The sequence below is a fragment of the Zosterops lateralis genome (genome assembly GCF_965231275.1).
Source record: "Zosterops lateralis genome assembly, chromosome: 6".
NCBI lineage: Eukaryota > Metazoa > Chordata > Aves > Passeriformes > Zosteropidae > Zosterops > Zosterops lateralis.
In genome coordinates, this window is record NC_139761.1 from 35,166,079 (window position 1) to 35,187,325 (window position 21,247).

The following is a 21,247-nucleotide window of genomic DNA, read 5'->3' on the forward strand; positions in this document are numbered from 1 at the left end:
TGTTACCTTTAGTGTTAGGTAGCAAGTAGCTGTCTCTGTGTACTGTTTCTCAGCTTGCTCCAGCTGAACCTGCTTTTTCTGGACTTGTCCTCTTTTCTCTGAGCTCGGAGTACCTCTTAAGGTGACAGCATGTAGCAGGTTATGAGTTGGAGGCAAAGAAAGGTCAGACACTTGTTTCAAAAAGAGGTGTTTATTGAAACATTCCAGTGTACCAAAATATTTGACCTTTAAACTCCAGCAGCCCTCTTGAGACCGGATAAGATATTCTTCCTTGATCTTGGTTTGCAGAATTGTTTCTTTGCACTTCTTGTCTCTTTTTTATGTTATGGTTAAGATACTCCTGCTTGGCTTATATTGCAGTAGTCGCTTCAGTGGCTTGGTGGGTAGGTGTCAAGGTCGGTATGGTAGGTGGAAAGCTCCAGAGGTGTGGATATCTGTCTTATACAACTAGAAGTAATTTTGGTAAATGCACCCTGTGCCTTCCTGCAGCTGTCTAAAACCAGAGATGGTGACATGCCTAGTTTACTAGTATTAGTCAGCTTAACTAGAAGTTTGTGTTAAGTTAGTAGTAAGTTTACATCTTAATTACTACTGTTTACCAGAGTCCCTAATTATCTCTGCTTAATTAGAAATAATAATTTAGTTTCTTTCTTTACCCAACTCTTGTGGACATTAATATATTTGTGTGTTTCATGTTCATTTCCTGTACGCTCTTGAGATCAGATATCAAGCTATGGTTGCTTGCAGAATCCACTAAATACAGTGTTTACTGTTATGATCTAGCATTTTGTTGTAGTTTTAGGATTTTTCTGCTTAACTTGTGGAAGGAAAGACCAAGATCACCAGCTCCTCTAATGCCTTTTTGTTTGGAGTTTGGGGTTAGGAATACTGTTGGTTTTATCTGCATGGCAGAAGGATGCATTTTGAATGATTATGATTTCTGTATTTGTGATTAAAGCTGAAAATGCCACAATCAGCCTGATAACAAAATAATTTTGTGTGATTTAACATTTTCCTGATATAGCCTTTCTCCCTGCTTTGACAGTAATGCCTGTATTAATGCATATATTTGAGTCAAACTGATTGGATTGCATGAGAATTCAAATAATTATTTCCCTTCTTTCACCTTCCCACAAGGAAACTGTAAAGGAGCTGCGGCAGTGTCCTACAGTGCCCTTCAGAAATCTGTAGGACTGCTGCAGCTCCTTTATGGTTTAGGGCATTTATAGGGCACTGTAGGTCACTTTCTGAATGCTTCTATTTCACTCTGTAGGTAAAAAGGAGGATGCATGGTGTGTTTTATTTACGTTTGAGGAAATCTGATGAAACTAGATATGAGAGTGGATTCAAGTCAATGTAATGAAAATTTGGTTATGTGAAAACCACAGGGGGGGAAGGGGATTGGAGAAAAGCCCTTTTAATTATCAATAGTTTCTTTGCATCTCAGAAATAAAATAATGTAGGAATAAACCTGGCTTTTTCAGTGGTGAACTGGTAGTTGACCAACCTGTAGTTTGAAAGGTGGTAAGAATAGCTTGTTTGTTGTAAATGGGTTTGTGCAACAGTGGTCATGAGGAATGGCTATGGGCAAAAATGAGAGCTGTGAATGAAATGTCTACAGAATCTGAACTGGAAATAATGCACTATTTCTGAACTGATGCATCAGCATCCTGTGTATAAATATTGTTATATGTGGGTTTATAAATGTAAACAAAAGGTATCTGAATGAAACATTATTGTTCCAGAGCAATGAAGTTAGATTATATTCTTCCTTCAAGTTCTACTGAGCACTTCACCTCCAGCAAGAACTGAGACCACAGCTGAGCTTCAATTCTTGGTTTGGCACAAAGGGCAAGTGTTCTCCTTGCCAACAGCAGGCAACCAGAACAGCATACGTGGATCTCCTTGGCAAAGTTTATATTTGAGTTTACAGAGCTCCTTTGGTATCTTCTTGTGCTTGGTACAGTTCCTTGACACTAATTCCCTGCATTTCTTGCCCTGACATCAGAATAAAGCAAATGCTGCTTCATCAGCAAGTGCTGGATATGAAACATTTGGAGAAAGGTTAGAAGAATAAGGAATGAGATAGAAAAAATGCAAAGGTTTGGGAGTCAGTTTGTTTTGTATGTGCTATAGCCTTTGCACCTAAAAGAAACCTGTTTGATTACTCTGGATTTGTAACTTCCATCACAGTGGTGACATTTTGTACATCTTTTAGAACCCCATTTCTTCGATGACTTCTTAGTTTTCATATTAGTGTGCCCCAAAGTGTCCCTTCTGTCTGAATCATGTACAATCCCTGCCTGTTTTCTGGAATCCAGTCGTGGCCAGTTGTGCTGGAATAAGATGCTGTGAACACCTAACAATGGAGTAACATAATGCAGGAGTATGTGTTTTTATCCATGGAATGTATTTCAGATTTCTGTATCTGTGGCATAGTACATCTGCTGCCAAGGTGGCCTTCTGTATCTGTATTGTTGTTGTAACTGTACTCTCAATTCTTTATTTTACGAAGCTTCAAATGTACAGATATTTGGTTCCCTTTGTAAAACCAAGTCAATCTTTAAAAGTTGTAACTTGCTATCACTAACTTCAGAACCAGTCATGTCTTCTATGTAGTAGGGGGTTGACATGATGTGACTTGCATGGAAACTTTCTTTGAAGAGCTGTGTCTTCCTGGGGGAGCCTGCAAGTCTTTTGCCTGTTTCCACCTGTCCTTTGCTGGTGAAACTGGTGATGGCATACTGTTCAGGAGTGAGTCGTAATTCATTGATATAATGTGTATTCTTTTTTCCACCTTCCTTCTCCCCTTATACAGTATCAAGTCACTGCATACTATTACTAATTTATGACCTCTTCGGGGCATAGTAGTCATTTGATAAGATCTGCTTTGGTCCACAGGGAAATTACTGGTATTTCAATCAGTAAGAATGATACCCAGTGAGCGATATACTAGTTATCTTGTCTAGGTCACAGACAATTAAAAATCCTTAATAAGCTTTTGATTTTCCATGTTTTAAAAACATGAATTTGTTCCCTAGAGCAAAATGTATTAGGTAATTGCAATTAGTGTGCTGTATATGTGTGACAACTATACTTAGAGTCCAATTTGAAAGTTGCTAAACATGTCACCTGTATCATTATTTGGTAGCTTTCTACCGATGTTATTTTTATTTTAGAAGTAATATTGAGCTTGTTAATAATAATAAGTTAATAAGAAGGTTTTTAGAAGTTTCCTTTTAGATATATATTAATGATGTTATTACAAAGCATTTGCAAGAATGTTATTGAAATATGGTGCTTTTAGGTGCTAAAATACAATTTATTGTCTATTTTAAAGGTGAAAGTCTTCAGTAGAGAGTTTTGTGAGCAGTCATTTTGTGAATGGTTAGGTTAATGCATACTAAGTTCTTGTATTACAGTTCTTGGATCTACTGATAAAAAGTACAGGGGGCTGGAGGGAATCAATTGCACTGTCTCACATCTGAGAAATGCTCATTTACCCTTTATAACTAGTACTACCACCCCTTTCCTGAATTCTGAACTAGCAGTATCTGTATTGACTGAGTGATGTGGATCACAGTCCTCTGGTTCTGCGTGAGGTGCGTTTCTATTAAGCTCTAGTTTGGATGTGCTCGATTAGGCGGTGGTGGTGTGCTATAAGAGGATGTTGTTTGAAAATCAAATTCACTTTGGTGGTTTGGATGGCAATGTGGACATAAGACAGTAAAGATGCTCAAGAGAAAGAGAAGCTTTGGAAAAAGACATACAGAATGTAAATATTTAATATTGTAGCTCCCTGGCCTATTTTAATCTAGTCTGAATTTACTCAGAAAACTGAGGTCTTGTAATCCTCTGCAGTTTCCCATGTTAGTCTGGGAATTCTGAGGCATTCAGCAGACTTGAGTGGAAATTGCTTTTTGTGTCAGAGCTAACTTGCCAGAGAAGATGTCAGGTTTCAGTTGAGCTGGCTCTCATGATCTGGTTCACCAGGTCATCAGCTGGCAATTGATGACAGAATATGAAAGGGCTGAGAGAGTAGAAACAGCCAAGACTCCTGCCCTCTGCAGCTCCTGCTGATTCCAGGAGGAGTGTGGTCCTGGGCTGTGGGTTGGGCGCCTTAAGGAAGCCCTGATGGTGCCATGGATGCCCAATGGGTGCCTCTGACCTTCCGTTTGCCCACCTCATTGATGTCTCTGAAGTGGCGTCGTTTTTGTTTCACAAAAGGGTGATAAGGAGGAATGTTTGAAGACTCCAGTAAGGAAGTTACACACTGAGTATGGATTAGGTCCTAGTTTGTAATCCATGCAAATCCAGTATGCTAACATAGCTTTTGTGTTTCTGTGGTTAGCTGGGTAAATTTTATGCAAGTCTGACTTGTGACCTGGTTAATAAGTTAAAGACGTAGTGAAAGGTCGGTAAAAAGAGGAGGATGTTTAATCAAAATTGTAGTCTGAGGACAACCAGGAATTCTAAAATGTTTCATTCTCAAGCCTGTGAGTTGCTGGAAACTGTTAACTCTGTAAGAATTGTTGGAACTTGCTGTGAATTAAAGGAGTGTTTAAATATGACAGAGGTTGAAAGAAGGTTGTAATTTGGGCACCCACAGAGGTACAATATAAGAAAGCAGCTTTGCACATGTGAGTTCAGGATCAGTATTTCCAAAGTATTTTTAAAATGGAATTATTTGAATGTGTTTCAAGTACTTTGGTCACTAAAAGGCATTGACAAATGTTTTTATTAAGGCACCAGCTTCTCTAACCTATGAGAGCTGGTTAGTAAACATCCTCTCTTACTATAAACATCCTCTTGACCACCTGCCAATTACGGCCTGAAAGGAAAGAGGAGGAAGGTAGAACCTTTTACTTGAGCTTGTTTAAGGGGAGATATCCCATTATGTATGCATTTTACTGAGAAACAAATGGCTTGTGAAATAGGCCTAATAAAAATACAGCTGCAAAAAAAAATTCCTTTCTGAGTCTTGCACTGTGATATGTGCTTTGAATATAAGTATGCTTAACAAAATATTAACAACTGTAGTTAAAGGTAAATCAGGTTGGAAATCTGTAGGCTGTATTTCTCAGATATAAGGGTGTATTTATAAACTTCTTGAAGTCCACAAAAAATTATGTAAAAGGTGAGTAAGCTTTAGCCAGTAATTCCGTTAAGTAATGGGTCTGGCATCTTGCTGTTCTCTCATTTTTTTCCCCCTTCCAGATCTATGCACAATTTTTGGCAAATTAGTGAATGCGAACCAGAATTTGGCTTGATAGAAAATTAAATGTAAACACAGCGCACACACATGCTGGTAGACAATTTGTAAGAGGAGAGTTCCTGTAATATTTTCTCAATAGTCAGTTATTTTGTGTTAATCACCATACAGCCAAATTAGTCTTCCATTACACTGTGTTTTTTTTCTTGGTGTGAACTGACTTGAAATAGTTTGTCTTGGTTTTGCTTTGGGGTAGGGTCTTCCCAAGGCTCTCCCAGTTGTCTCTGGGGAGTTTCTTCTCCCTGCCAGGGAGGAAGGGTTTCAAGACTTGTGTTGAGTGGTGAAATCGTGAATCTGAAGGGGTTTTTTGTTGTTGTAGACTACCTTTATTTTCAAGGGATATTTTCTTTTAGTCACACTGACATTATTTACGTGTGATGTTCTTAGATTACAGCTCCCCTCCCCCCCCCCCGAAATTATCCTTTTGTATGTGCTCTAATAGTTTTCCTCTTTCAATGCACAGTTAGTTAAGATTGGATTTGCAACATATTGGGATTTATTTTTGTATCTTGTTTATTGCAAAATGTGATGTGCTTGAGTGAGAAGAGTGAGGCTGTGAGCATTTGCTATCCTGGTGGCACACTTTGGTTTTTCTTTGTTTTTCTTTGGAGCCTTGTACAGTGTTAATATTCCCGTTCTCGCTTCTGCAAAACTGTCTGCAATCTGCTGCCTGGTGTAGGGATTACGAAGAGCATTCTTTGGGCTAAAAGCAAACACTCCTATCTGGAGAAGTGCCCTCAGGTTACAGGTGGGTTTTGTTTTGAGATTGGTAATAGAGTTTTTCATGTGTTGAGTCTAGATATTAGGAAAGGCCCTTACTTGGGCTGTGTTAAAACCCAAATATTTCAAAAGGGAAGTGTGAGGAATACTTAGGATCAAGATACTTTGGTGTTGAAAGCAACTTGAGACTGTAAATTGAGACTCTTGTACTGTAAGGAAAGAAGTGAGTGAGCAGCATGATAGGAGTCCCTTCTCTAGAGTAAGCTTTGTGTTATTACTGACAGCTGTTCTTGGGTATCTTACCAGCTATTTTGGGTGTTCAGTGTGCAACCAATCTGTCTGCAGAGAATGTTTGTAAAATTCTTAAAAATGTGTTAAAAATGTATGTGTCTTAGAGTATGGTATGAACACGGTGATTGCAATCCTGTGCTGTATATGGGTTTGTTGTGCGGTGTCCCCTCTGTGCAGTGGAGTTGTGTTTCCTGAGCACTTTGGCCTTACGTGGCTGTTGGTCTTGAGGCCCTGGTGATGGTGAAGTCCTTTTAGACCATCATCTTAACCAAGGTATGTAGTGCCCTCTGAAACAGCATAAAAAATGCTGTCTTTGGTTTTGCCAACATTACCTTCTGAAGTATAACCTTTCTGTTTACTAAGCCAAACTGGAACTGCTAATTATTCTGTACCCAGATACTGAAGTGAGATATGGCATGGTGGATTTCTTTATTTTGGAGCCCAAACATCTTTCGGTTTAACATGTCAGTAATGCTGTGTTCTCCAAATATTTGAAACTGACCTGGAAATTGTTCTTCTATGTAATTGCTAGATTATAATTTCTGATCTTTTTAAAAAATGAGTTCCATTTTTTTTAATGTTGAAAGTCAAGCAGACAACGCAGAAGGCTGGCTTGGCTAAGCAGGGATCTTCTATTAGAGCTCAGGCAAAAAAGAAAGTGTATGTCCATTGTAAGCAGAGTCTGCTGTCATGGGAGGAATACAGAGAGGCCACTTGCCGCCGTGGGGAGGGAATTCATGTGGCCAAAGCTCAGCTGGAAGCTGGGTAGTTCAGTGGGTCTCTATAAACAGAGAAGGGTTATAGGAAATGGGGTAACATCAAGTTGGTGACTGATCACTAGTGGGGTTCTGCAGGGCTCCATTTTAGGTCTAGTTCTCTTCAACATCTTAGAAAATGACTTGGATGTAGGACTCAAAGGCATACTGAGTAAGCTGGCTGATGATGCTGTCTATTCCTTAAGGACAGAGAGGTCCTGTAGAGAGACCAGGACAAATCACAGGGCTGTGCAATCACCAGATGGATGAGGTTTTACCAAAGACAAGTGCTGGATTCTGCATCCAGGATGGGGCAGCCCTGGATGTATGGACAGACTGGGGAACGAGAGGCTGGAGGGCAGCACTGTGGAGAGGGACCTGGTGGTCCTGGTCAGTGGCAAGATGAACATGAGCCAGCAGTGCCGTGGCAGCCAGGAGGGCACTGTCCTGAGGGGATCAGACACAGCCAGGCAAGGGAGGAGATTGTCCTGCCCTGCTCTGCCCTGGGGTGGCCTCACTTCCAGTGGTGTGTGCCATTTTGGGCACCACAATATAAAAAAAGATACAAATCTATAAGGGAGTGTCCAAAGCACAGCTACAAAAATGAAGGGTCTAGAAGGAAAGCCACATAAGAAGCAGCTGAGTCAGTTGGCTTGTTAGGCCTGGAGAAGACTGAGGGGAGACTTCATTGTGGTCTATGACTTCTCAGAAGAGGTACTGAGCTCTTCTCTCTGATGCTCAGTAGCAGGATGCAAGAGAATGATATGAAGCTATGTTAGGAGAGATTTAGGTTGCATATTAGGGAAAGGTTCTTCACCCAGAGGGTAGCTGAGCAGTGGAACAGGCTTGACTGGAACAGGGAAATAGTCACAGCATTAAATCTGGCAGAGCTTAAGAAGCATTCGGACAGTGCTCTCAGGCACATGGTGTGATTCTTGGGGTGCCCTGTGCAGGGCCAGGAGTTGGACTTCAGTGATCCTTGGATGTCCTTTCCAACTTGGGATACTCTATGAATCTGCAATACATATGAATGGAAAAAGGTCCATTAAAAGTGTTCCAGTCTGGGCTTGATTTGTCTCCAATCTATGGGACATTAGGGTTGCAGAAAGCACATCTACAGTTCCTTTTACATCAGTCAACTGCTATATTTTTTTCAAATATTTCTGCAGAATCTCTTAGAATAAGCATCAAAAGTGCATCCAAGCCTAATTTTAGTGTGTATAAAGAGATTTTAGGTATATTTGTACCTGATAAAATTGGTATTTTGGCTGAAGTTCAGGTGTTTTTTTCCTCAAAGTGATGAACAGCAGTCAGAGGTAACCAGTAAAACCAATAAGATGAGATTTTTCGTTAGTGTGTCTTTGAACTCAGCCCTCATTTGGCAATTGCTGTTTTAGCAGTATGGAATGAGACCTGTATTTTCCTAGCAAAATAGAGAACTTTTTGCCTGGGAAGTTCTGGGTGTCTGGGACAACTACACAGCACAAGCCCGTGTAGCCCCTGGAAGAGCACATGGTGCTTTCATCCTCCCTTAGCCTGGCTGCTCCTTCCTACCTCCTAAACTTCCAGATGTGTGCAGCTGTATGGTGGGCTGAGTCGAGGGATCAATCCTGCTGAAAGCCAACAATCCCAGAGACAGTGGAAGAGAGCTCTGTCCCTTCCCTGCCAGAAGCACCTACGTGCTTTATAATGTGTTTGACTGGTCCTCTATGGCCTTAATAGGATGTTTCTGAAATTGGCTGACACTTAGGATATGTCTGGAGTCTTTTATAAGCAGGATTTGTTAAAACTGTGCTTGTGCTCCATGTTCTTGCTCTAAATTGTTTCAATTCCATGTAATGCATTACTAATGTTTTCTTACCCATGCTTTTCCTAAGCCCATTAGAAGCCAATCATCGTGCATTTGTAGTAATGATACTGTCATATTGTTAAGACTCAATAAAAATAATTTAAGACCTGTCATAGGCTCCTTGTAGATACTGTCAATGACATTGTATAACTCTATGGATTTTCATAGTGAGTCTCCAAATGTATGGGAAAACAAAATGCTGTTAGGTGATTCAAATGGCCACAGTGCATCTGAGATGATCTTTTCTACATTTTCCTATTTGTAAAACAGTTTGAGGCTTTGTCTGTGTATTCTCTTGCAATGGAAAAAAAATTAAAGATAGTTGGATTTTTGCTTCAGGCATGTAGGAAAGCTATTTTTTTAGATAAGAATGATGTGGACAGTATTTCAGAATGATTACTTGACTTCAGGTTTCTTATTATTTAGTGTAAGAGCATAACTTTCTCTTTTGCTGGAGACATTCCTTTATCTACATATTTGAAGGAATGTCATGTGGAGTTTGTAACTTTTACCTAACAGCATTGCTATCTATCTCTCCTGTTACTGTAGGCCACTGAGTTGTGCAACTTTTCAGTTGTTGGATATGAATGGACAAATACTTCTATGAAAAACTAAAGTAAAATGTGTTAATTTTTTTCCTCAAGATTTATAGCCAGTATTTATTTTTACATTCAATGGGTGGAATATAAACCTTTGCTGGCATGCTTGTTTGGATGCACCACTCAGACAGCTCGTCTCAAAGCCTTTATTTAGAAGTGTGTTTATGTTCTGCACTAAAGGATATAGGGATGCAGATGAAGAATTGATATGTTCCTGTGGATTCTTGACTGGGGTGGATTATGACTCAAATGGACTAGAGCAGAAGATGCTATTTGGATCATGAAATTACTGGAAAAGGAATGTTCATTTGCAGTATATATGGGTTTTATGCTTCTCTTACTAATTCTCCTTTTACATTTGAAATTTTTAGCCTGGCATAAGATTAGAACTTTCTATTTAATGGAAATCAGACACACAGTGTGTATTGGATAAAGAACTGGGTGTGGATAGTGGGTGCTTCTGGCTGGATGAGTCTGGTTCTTCTGTAGCTGAGTTGAGCTGCTGAAAACAAGGTGACTGTCTTCTGGAGGAGTGCAGCTGCTGGTGGAGGTGTTTGCACCTCCTCCTCAGTGGTTCTGTGGCTTGGAAAAAAACACAGACTCCCTTATTGTGTGTTCTCCACACACCCTTTTTAGTTTTAGATTAACATCTAACAGTAACTCCTGTAATTTTTGGTGAATTACACTGACCTGGTGCTGGTGGTCTGCAGTTTATAACACTGGAAAAATCTTTCCTTAGAGAGTATCTATTTGTAAAGTAATAATAAACTGTTTTCTACATCTAAATAAAAAAAAGCCCTTATATTGTAATTTTATTAAGTCAAACATATGTTGTCATTATATTAAGTCACTCTTCCGCTCTTCTAGGTTCTATTTTTGTCCAACATGAATGAACAATTACTGAAGTGTAGAATCTCAGGTTGGGGTCACATGGAAGCGTTTCATGTACTTCATTAAGAATGTATAGCCTTACCATTTCTTTGTAATCTAATTTCTCATATAAATAATTTTCTTAGTTTGTGTCCTAGAATTGCAGTGTCATTAGAAACATGGGTGTCTAGTATTCCTCTTATGATAAAATCATGAATTGTTCAGCAGTGTACGTTTCTCTCCAAGGGTTTTAGTTACAAAGTGTTTTGACTGCAGCATTTGTAGATAAACAAACGTGCTATTTTAGTCCCCTTCCAGTCAAAAAATACAACAAAAGACCCCTGACTTCTTGTATCTCCATCTCCTAATTTGGGTTCAGTGCTGAATCTTATTGCATTATTCATTTGGCTTCAGACCATGGTACTTTTAAAGGTTATGGATCTAGTGTTGGGGTCAGTGTAGTCCACTGACATCCACTGGGTAATTTTTCTAGCCTTGAGTTGAACATTTGAAGCGAGGAATGAACTTTCATAGTTCCATAATAGTTAGTTGTAATAATAGTCTCTGGATTCACAAGGTATTTCTTACATTTCTCTTTTGGTTTGGGTTTATTAAAAGTATTATATTCAGAGTGTTCTGCAATTCTCTTCTCTTTCTTCCCACGGATAAATGAGTGCTGAGTTCTCAGAATGTAATGTCTCCTTTTATTAATGAAATGGCAGCAACTTTGAAATGGACAAGAATCAAGGCAAATTCCAAAACTTGTATGTTCAGATAAAAATCTGGCACAGAAGAGGCTGCTGCTGTTCATGGATGGGCATGTAGTTTGAGAAAAATTATATTAGCACTGAGTTTTCTTTTTTTATGTGCCATTTTACTAATATTCTGTAGCTGGTTCTGCTGCAATTCAAATTTTCTCATTTGAAACTGAGTATAAAATCTCATTTGTTTTTCCTTTACCCTTTCTCCTTGGAGATCTATCAAATTATCCTCTGCTTTAGATTCAAGCTCTTCATGGAAATTAATCATTCTGACCCCCTGTGAGGTAAATATTATTTTCATTAATAGGAAAATTGCTAAGCAGACAAGTAAAATTGCTTGTTCGAATTATGCAGCGCTCTAGACATGTGGTCAAATTGCTAGACTGCCTGTTTTCAATAAATTCTTTACAAAAGTTTTTAAATGTAAGCTGTAATATTGATACTGTCTAAGCAGACAGAAAAATACTTGTTTTCTGAAGCATTGTGTGACCAAGAGGACAACTCTGAAATATTTTATATCTTGAAATGTGGATAAATGAGCTTCCTACTGAGACGAGTACAAAGTAGTTTGTAATTTTCCAGAGGAAACAAAGAATCCTTTTAAATTTTATCTTAATCTGGCAAAAAGCATGAAGGTCCTTGAATGGGCAGAGGAAGCTCTACTCTAATGGAAATAACCAAGTCTGGCAAGTGAATCAAATGGGAATGGAGATGTAAGGTGCTTGTGTCTTATAAAATAACAGATTATCAGTTTCTGTGAAATGCAGGAGAGAATATCTTTAATATCTTACTTTTGGCTTTTTCAGTAGAATGGCAATAATGAGTTCTGCTTTATCTCAAAGGCCTTGTAAATGAAATATTTTTTTCCCCTTGAAGGGAGGCTTGTAACATAGCAGAGAAGAAGTTTGGTTACATATGCAAAAAAGCTTTCTAGCTAAAGAATTGTCATGTTATTGTAGTTGAATTTTCAGTTAGGGATAGAAGATGTGATTTATGGAGTGTGAAACTTTGAGGTTCCTAGGATTTTCAGTTTCACACAGTTTCAAAGCTTTTGAAGACAATAGGTTCTCCTTAACAGTGGAATTTTTCATATTATCTTGGATATTTTAAAACTATAGTATGTAGTTAATACCTCTTTAGTGAATTTACAGGCAGTAAGGACCTATAAAACTTTTTATTGGGAAGCTTCCTTTAGTAGCAGGTGTGTATTTCTGGTGTGCTGTGAAGGGGACTGGAGGCTTATAGAAGTGATGCTCACAGCACAAATGCACTTAACCAGAATCTGCATTTGGATATTCCTGGGTTAAATGCCTTTTGTAGTTAAGGATTCAGTAGTGGAGCTTCTGGAATATTCCAGGATGTTGTGAAAGATGGGGCAAATGTGATTTCATGTGTTGTTTGACGACACATGTTCAGTGATGGCACTTCATGAATCTTACTTTGTTCACTGTTAGGCAGCTCTTTGCCTTCTTGTTTTGGACACCTAATTTGTGTAGCTAATGTTTTTGCTTAAATTTTGTGTATTACCAGTTTAGCAAAGTGTTGCTGAAAAGCCTTTGTATAAAGAGAAGTCATCTCTTTATATAGCCTTTGCCATGGGTGCTAGAAGTTGGAAGACCAGTATTTTTGATGAACACTTGGCTGCTGGATGACCCTGGCAACCCATTGTCCTTCTCTTGCCTTGATTTCCCTTTCTTTACATTTAATTTAGTGACATGTGCCATATCTGCTATGCACTTTGAACACTTAGCAGCCTGTGAAAGCATCCTAACAGCAGCATATTCTCTATGGTGCCTCCTCTGTTTTTATTGACAAACAGCTTTAAAATTCCTAAGTCAGTTGAGACACCAGCTCAGTCTTTCTTTTTACAGTGGATAGATGGATTAAAATTACGTGGGGGAAGGGATGGGAAAGCAAAATGGAAAAGCAGTGAGTTTTCAGATTGTGAATGTGCAAATTCTGTGCTGAACTTGCCCTTTCTAAATATTTCCTCCAGTGTTTTCTGTCGTGGACAGATTATTAGTTCTTTCTTTGGCAGCAGTAACTCATTCTACAGTGTAAAATTGTCCTTTCATAGCTTAGCTGTGACAGCTAGACTGAAAAGAAATAGAATGACTTCTGTGAAGAGAACCTAATTTTTCAAGAGGTACTATTAGTGTGAAGGATGGGTCATTACCTAATGTAAGGGAGAAAGAGTGGACTCACTGTATTTGTTGATGGTTTTCTTCATTGCAAACGGATGTATTTGCATTCCTTGCACTAAAGTGCTTACTGTTACATGGAATAACTCCAAAGTTCACATTTTCATGGTTGTGCTCTATAGACTTGATGTTTCACTTCAGTTAGTCCAAGTCTGGATGAAAGCATTAGTTCACTGACAAGGAGCTCTTTCAATTTGGCAGCATCCTCTTTGTGTAGATATTTTACTGGTAGAATTTGTAGTTAGTAAAGGTAAACATTAAGCCATTTGTATGCTATTGCAGTCACACCATAGAACTCGAGGCTAGAAAAACTGGCCTCAGCATGGAAATCTCTAAGCCATGGTGGCTGTGAATAATCAGGACAAGTTAGGACTTAATTCAGGAGAATGATGTTGTGAACATCAGAAGAAGCCTTTTCCTATTAAATTAATTTAAATGAAATTCTGTTTCACTACCACTTTTGAGAAAAATGTTAAGAATTCCTGTAATTGACTCCTGTTGACATGGCAGCAGAGTAGTTAATGAATTAAATGCAGTGGTACTAATTTTGATTGATACTGTGTAATTATGATGTCAAAGGTATTTGACTTTGTATCAGGCTGTAAATCTACATCAGACTTCTAGCCTACCCTTGAGAAAAAAAATACATAAATGGGAAAACCCAGACACTCCCCCAATCTGAGCTATTTTACAAAAGAATATGAAGAAGTTTAAAGGTTTCACTAGGTCAGCCTACTTCCTTGTCAGTAGCATATCTATGAGAAACTCCTGAACATCTTAATGTCTGAAAAGCAAAAAGGAACTGTTCTCTCTGAATTTTGATGTCAACAGCAGCAGAGTACCCTCTGACAGCCCTCTGTGCTTCTCTAGCTTTTTTTCTTTCCTAATAGTTTTAGTCTGACAGGAAGTTTTAGAGCCTGAAGGTAAAAGACAGCCTTCTAAACTACATTGAGCTGTTCTGTTCTCACTATGAGGAAATAAAACTTCATTTTTTACCTAAAAGTGAAATTTATGGAGAATACAAGAGATCTGATTATTCTGGTCATGACTTTTGAAGCAAGTGTTCTTTAGCTTGACGAACTAAGCATGAAGGGATACGCTTCCTTGGGATGTAAATTCTGTGTGGTTCATTTGTTGCATAATATTTTAATGTATTTTTGGTTTATTGCAATTACATGTTGATTAGTATTGGGAGAATGTCTTGGACTCGAAATACAAAAGGAGAGTTTTTATTAATGTCAGAAATAGTATGTCACTGTTCACCAAAGTGAAAGTCAACACGGCTATGATTTCAAAAGTTAGTAGTAAGCTATACACCTTGTTTTGTAAAAAACTCCACCTTTTCTAGAATAAGGGATTTCAATTCTTAGAACTCTTTATAGACCATTATTTTTTGTACTTGTTTCTACATCACCCTATATTTCTTCTTGTTTCTATGTTTTTTACTATTTCATATTCATTGTTTCAGAACCTCCTTTTTAGGAGGTTTTCCTGCTGGTAAGTTTTGTAGCTCCCATTGATAATTCATCCCTTTATTCATCTGTCTTTCTGACCCAGAAGAATTTGTGCTTCAGTGAGCCTCGGGAACATTTTATAAGAGTTTTATGAGCTTAGTTGTGACTCTGCCAAGTATGCTACTTTTGCTTGCCATATAGTTTAGGACAGGTCAGTGTTGGTGCTTTTCAAAATCCTGTCTTGCCTGTGTTTCTGATGTGTATGAGTAATAGGCATTAGTCCTTAACAATCATGTAGTTGGAAAGTTGTTGAAGAGTTGAGTTTACATTGTAATGCTGTTGCTTAGCAGTTTCTGTCATTCAGCATCTTCAGTGACAGCATGTTTGGTTGGAGATGAAACTTAGGACCCTGTGAAAGCTTTGGTTGCAGATGGCTTCTCTGGAGTACTGCTCTGTGGGCTGTTCTCTGTTGTGGCAGTGTTCTGTGGGTGCAGGAATTCAGTCATCTGCTCTGCACAGGGCTTTGAAGTTACCAGCCCAAACACTCAGGGGAATTAGGGGCTGAAGTCCTGTCTCCTTGTGACTGGTTGCAAAATAGGTTGTAGGCTGGTGTCCAACACCATGGGAGAAGCAGCATCTTTTCCCTGCAATGATTCATGTCATGTTTATTGAAGTTCACTGGAGAAACTTGTCCTCGCTGTCTTCATTCACCTGGTAGTAATTGTGGTAATAATCTGCCAAAGCACACATGTCAAAAGCCTTTTGTTTTTATTCTGAAGGGAAAGACAGAGCTATTAAAAATATTTCCATAGGTTCATAATGGCATGAGAACACTTCATAGAGGCTTCTTTATTTAGAAATTATAATGCTCATAGGTGATGCCTTCCTAAGGTAAATAGAGAAGGCTATTTTCCACTGATGCTTGTTCCTTCTTTTTTTTGAAAATCTGGGTTCATTAATAGGACATTCTGAAAGGCCTACTTACTTCACTTAGGAGAGGAAGGGACTGAAGTCTGTGTAGGGTGGGGAGGAAAACATTTTTTATAAGTCTCTATGAGAAAGATATATCTGAACTTCTTGTTGTTATTTTTTCAGCAGTTTCAAATACTGTTAGATTCTGCTGAGATTAAATGCTAGTTATTCTTCGTGTTTTCAGACAGCATTCTCCCTCCTTATGTTTTTGAACAAGCTTTGCCTGCAATTTCAATACTTCTAATGTTATTAATTATATAAGACTTCTAAAGCTTTGAACTGCTGTTCTGCAGGTGACTTTCTGTTTTGTGAGAACGGCTTTTGCAGGTTGTGGCAGAGAAGTGGGGGAAGTGAAGCATTCCTTGGGTAGGTGGCAGATTTTGAGATCAGAGGGAAGAATCTGCAGGGATTCCTCCTCTTGCATGTAGTACTGCATATTGCTAACTGGAACATAGCAAATAACCCTTCAATTGTCTTCAATTAACACATTTTAGTTCGTTCAAGGGTGATGTCAGAAAATAGCCTTTTTCAGTAGAACCAAGTTCTTCCCTCCCTCCCTCCCTCCTTACATACGCCTACACTGATGTTTTTTCAGCTCTACAAGTGTGTGTTTTCTCACTCTCTCTGCTATGTAGGCGGCCTTCCCAATCACAATTGAGCTTCACAGGCAATCTTTTATACCCACCCCCCCCCCCCCCCAAAAAAAAAAAAAAAAAAAAAAAAAAAAAAAAAAAAAAAGGAGGGGGGTAATCTTTACATAGCAGGTCTATAATTTAACCCCAAAGGAAATGGAGACTTCTGGGTCAGAATTATGATGCGTCTTAGTAATGGTTGAATTGGCAAAAATTTCACCCTAGAAAAAGAAGGAAATTGCTTTCTTGACCAGAAGGCCACTACCTGTGAAAATTACTTTTTTTACAATCTATCCAAATGATTTGCCAAAATGTCACTAGCAATCACAAACAAATGGACTTTAAATCTTATACTTGCTTCATTAGGCTAAGTTATAATTGATCTTTTTTACTCTAGAATTAGAATGTGATTCAAATGAAAAAGACAAACTCAGTTTGTTGACAATGTGAAAGTAAAATGCAGTTCTTCTGAAAGTGTTGTCTTATTTTAAACATTATTTTAGTTCTCTCTGCCTTTTATTATCTTCTTTTGCTGCACTGCGTGATTCGTTTTGTGTACTTAAGCTTTTGCTGATGCTTCTCATTTTTCCAAAGTCTTAATTTCACACAATATTTTGTAAATAAGACTAAAATTAACTTGCGATAAAAAACCCCTCAGCTGTATTTTTAATTGCTCAGAAAAAGATAGCAATAATTATTTTCTTGAGCTCTGTTGATAACACGGTTTGGCATTTCTTAAAGAGTTTTTGTTGATGCTGGTGTTCTTGCCACCAGGTAGGTATTCCAAGTTTATTCAACTCTGTAAAGAAAGAGAGTAGCAATGGACAATTTAAAATTTGCTTATCAACCTATCAAATTTCAGCAACAATTTTTACAGCAAGGCCTTGTACCATGGTTTTACGTGCAGTTTATGGTGCCATTGCAGTTGAAACAAACCATCCTTCTCTGCTTATCCTGTCTAGTACCTTTTCTGCCTCATGTCAGCACAGGTGCTCACGTAGCTGTGCAGTGAACTGGATTGGGGAAAACCAGATTGGAGAATAATCTAAGTTTTCTTACTTAGAGCTGGATTTTAATCTCTTTTTGAAATGATTCACTCTACATCTCCTCTAACACGTGAGCTTGGTGGGAGTAGAGTAGAACAAAAATTCATTGGCAGTATGTGCTCTGCCTCCAGCTTGTGCCTCTGCGGAGTTCTCAGGACTGCAGCATAAATCTCCATGGTTACATCTGTTTGCCCAGTCTAATTTTAGAGGGCTTGTATCATCTAGAGATGCAAGCCTTTTGTAGCAATAGACAGAAGTCAGATGTTAAGAGTAATTCTGGAACAATACAGAACCTGATAAATAGGAAGGACCAGCTTTGAAACCTTCAAATTTCTTTCTACACTTGGAGACTTCTTAGGGTACTGCAGCTGGTGAATATAGATAAAAACTGCTCTCCCTTATGTTTGACATGTGTTACAGACTTTATGTTGAGCAGTGAGGAAAAAAAGTGGGCCACAGCACTGCTAAATGTCCCCTTTCTTTCAGGCATTGCCAAATGTGTGTTTAATCTCTAAATGCCTGGCAGAATGTGTTCTGGAAGAAAGTAACGATTCAGAGGAGGGGTGATAAAAGAAGGGTTGGGATTGTTGTAGTGAGAAAATTACCATACAGGCTTTCTCAGATGTGTAAGTTATGTGCAAAAAATCAATAGATTCAGATTTTTTTAAGCCTTGATTGTTGCTTCTGGCTTCTTACAAGCACAATTTTCACAATACCCTTTACCTTTTGAAAAGTATTTCATTTGATTGTTTCCCATTCAAATTTTGTTCATGCCCATGATCTTTTTGCTTCTAGGTTTCACTGTGGTATGAGTCATCAGAAGTCGATTGTGACATTCACTGGGAGTTTTTGCTAAAGCTTGATGTGTTGGCTTTCTCAGGAATTTGGATAGGTAAGAGTGCATGTTCTGCTTTCTGTAGCTTCTGACCTTTTGGAGTACTGCTAGTTGTCACAGACTGAGTGTTGTGTTTTACTGCTGATAGGGTGTAATGTTCCATGCAGTGTGTAAGGGGGGTGGTCTCCAGCGGGATGGTTTACCCGTAGGCTGGCTGCCATAGAGTGCCAGACTGTATCCCAGGCTGTTGCTGAATGCTTCCTCTATACATCAGTGTTTTTCCAGGAGAGAGATGCAAGGGAACTAGATGGCTATTCCCTCCCCCACTTTCTACTAGGTATGTGTAAAAGTGTTTGCAAAAGCAGGTTGGACTCTGTTCAGGCTGTGACAGAATGCCTGCCTTTGTCACATTTTCTGAAACACAGCAGTTGTTGTAGGTGGTTTCTTTTAACCCACTTGTGAAACAAAACTCATGTTGTAAGGAGGAAAGGGATGATTCTTCTGGATGTGCCTTATCCTTGAAAAAGACTGGCTTTTAGTACATGATATGTCCTTTGACAGAGTAATGCAATATATTAAAAGGTAAAATGGATGCAACAAGTGTGAGATGCTGCAGTTTCGCAGCCTTGCCCTCCCTCTGCATTGTACCAGATGCAAGTCCTTGACAGGTGTGTAGTGACCTGGTTCAAGATGGCATATGAAGAAGGTTGGAAAATTGCAGTGTGTGGGTTTGGGGTGTGGAAGGGGGAGAGATGGGGAGCAGTGGTGGTGGTTTTGTAAAGATGGGTAGGGTTGTATTTGTTTTTGGATGGATCAGCTTCCTGAATTAACTCAACTGGTTGTGCAAGCAGTAGTGCTGCCTGAAGGGAGGTGACCAGAATTGGCTATGGACTGCAGGGAGAACAAAATTGGAGATCTCAGTTAAGATCAGTTGAAGCACATTTGTAGCCAGGCAGTAAAAACATCACCTCCTCCACTGAACACCTTTTAATCGTGTGTTTTATTAAAACATAATTGAACCCTATAGGTATAGGATATGCAAAGGAAGTCCAGTCTGAAAGTACGTGTAAAACCCCTAGCTGCCAAAGGAAGAGCTCTGCCTTGTAACCTTGGTTCATCAGTCTGTTGGATGTCAAAAGAAACAAATAGGTTTTCTTATGTGAGAGAATCTGCCCTGTAGTTGTTGCAGTTGCCTTAAAGGATGTTGTATCAAAAGTTTCAGTTTAAAACTCTTCTTCTGAAACTCTGTCAGCAAAGCTGCATTGTGTTAGCAGAGATTTAGCTTCTGAGGCTTGACTTGTGGTAGTGACAAAACCTTTCCTTCAGAGGATGGATATACTGGAAACAAATATATTCCACAGATCTAGTGGAGCCCTTGGAAAAGGCTATTTTAATTATTTTGTGTTTTCCCTTGAGTTGTTTTACCTTTTCATTTGGCATCATCTTTAGTGTTGATTTTTACACACAATCGTTATTGGGGTTTTCTTTGATATATAGCTCTCAAAGTTACCACAGAGGAGAAAATAGTGTCCATGTCTTTTTTGTTTGTTTGTTTGTGTGTGTGGTGTTGTGGTGGTGTATTTTTTTTTTTTTTTTTAATTTAAATGAAATTTGTGGTCCTAAGAGGCTATTTAGAATCATGATATTAGTAAACACTGTAGTGGGGCATGGACAGTGAAAAAGGGCTGTCTTGAGTGATGAAGTAATAGCAGTCTTAGTTATTAGTTTAACTTACTGGTGGAAAATAAATGAGTAGTTTTTCCGCCTACTATGTATGGATTCCACAGTCTAGGGTTTTTGTCACATACATTCCATAAAGAATGACCAGGTAATTAAACCTCATTTTGTCATTGGTGTTACCATGTTACACCACTGAAACACTGAAGGTGGTAAATTATTTTTTGAAGTGGAATTTTTTCTCAGTGGAATTTTAAAAAAATTTAAATTCCAGCCTGTAGTAAATCTAGTAATACGAAGTTATACTTAAAACCTAATTTATTTAATCAGTAACAGTTCTGGTTGCTGGTTGTTAATGAATGTGTAGGCTCATGGTCCTATAGACCCAGTCTTGTTTACTGAAATTCTTGAGGAGGTTTTACAGTTGGGAGTTGTACATAACCATATTAACTAGCAGCCTTTTTTAGGAATAGTATTGCACTCCAGTGAAGCTGATATTTGTTTGTTTTAAATACAGAATCTTAATTGGATTTGTAAGGATATTTAGGTGCAAAACATTCAGCAGCATAAGCTTAGTTTCGTTAGTTCCCCATATTCTCCTGTAGATACTGGCAGAATAAAACCTGTAAAATTCTGCATGAAACTTAACCTCAGACTGCTTATTTGACCTGAACTTAAAATGAAGAGGAGGACTGTGGGGAGAGAGGAGGAAGAGATGGCCACTGTGTGGAAGTGGCTGATGTTGACCTTAAGTTATATATTGTTGGTTTTATCTGTACTATTCTTTTCCTGTTGACAGGTTGAAGTCATGTGGCTTCATTTGTTCACTAGAAATAAAGCCTTGTTGGGTGGGGGTGGGGTTGAGGTGGAAAGGTTTTGCCGCAGTCATTCTTGCTTTTTCTCAGGGATGTATTTAAGAACACAGAGTGCTGTATTCCCTGCAAAGGGGAAGGTGGGAGCTATTTGGGTACTGTTTTCTCTGAATGGCCAGGAGGAGAGTTGTACAGAGTTGTGTTCCTTCCTTACATTTTGCAGGTTTTAATGTTTTTTCCCCTATAGATTTCCCCAAGGTTTAGTTGGTGATTAGTCGAAGGATTTCTGTTATTAGGACTGTGTAGGTTTGTAGTTTAAGTTGCTTCCCTGAGGAGTCTGAAGAAAGTTAGGAAGAACCCATGCAATTAGTGCTTGCAGTCTTGGCCTCTTTATAAAGAAAGAAGGGTGTTTCTTGAGGAGTGGCTGTATATATTTTGAATGCATGTACCTGTGCATACATGCACCTGTGAGTCAAAGGAAATGGATGTGTTGGATGCATG

The 21,247-nt window shown here is 38.7% G+C and overlaps 1 protein-coding gene across 4 annotated transcripts in view; it reads left to right on the top strand.

Moving 5' to 3' along the window:
• SIPA1L1 (signal induced proliferation associated 1 like 1) overlaps nt 1–21,247 on the top strand; it is a 201,548-nt gene that overhangs the window by 44,455 nt on the left and 135,846 nt on the right. For all 4 annotated transcript variants that reach the window (XR_014590388.1, XM_083863666.1, XM_083863667.1 and 1 more), the window contains exon 2: nt 18,218–18,314. The gene's annotated coding sequence lies outside the window, so the exon portion shown is untranslated. The remainder of the gene's footprint in view (nt 1–18,217; nt 18,315–21,247) is intronic.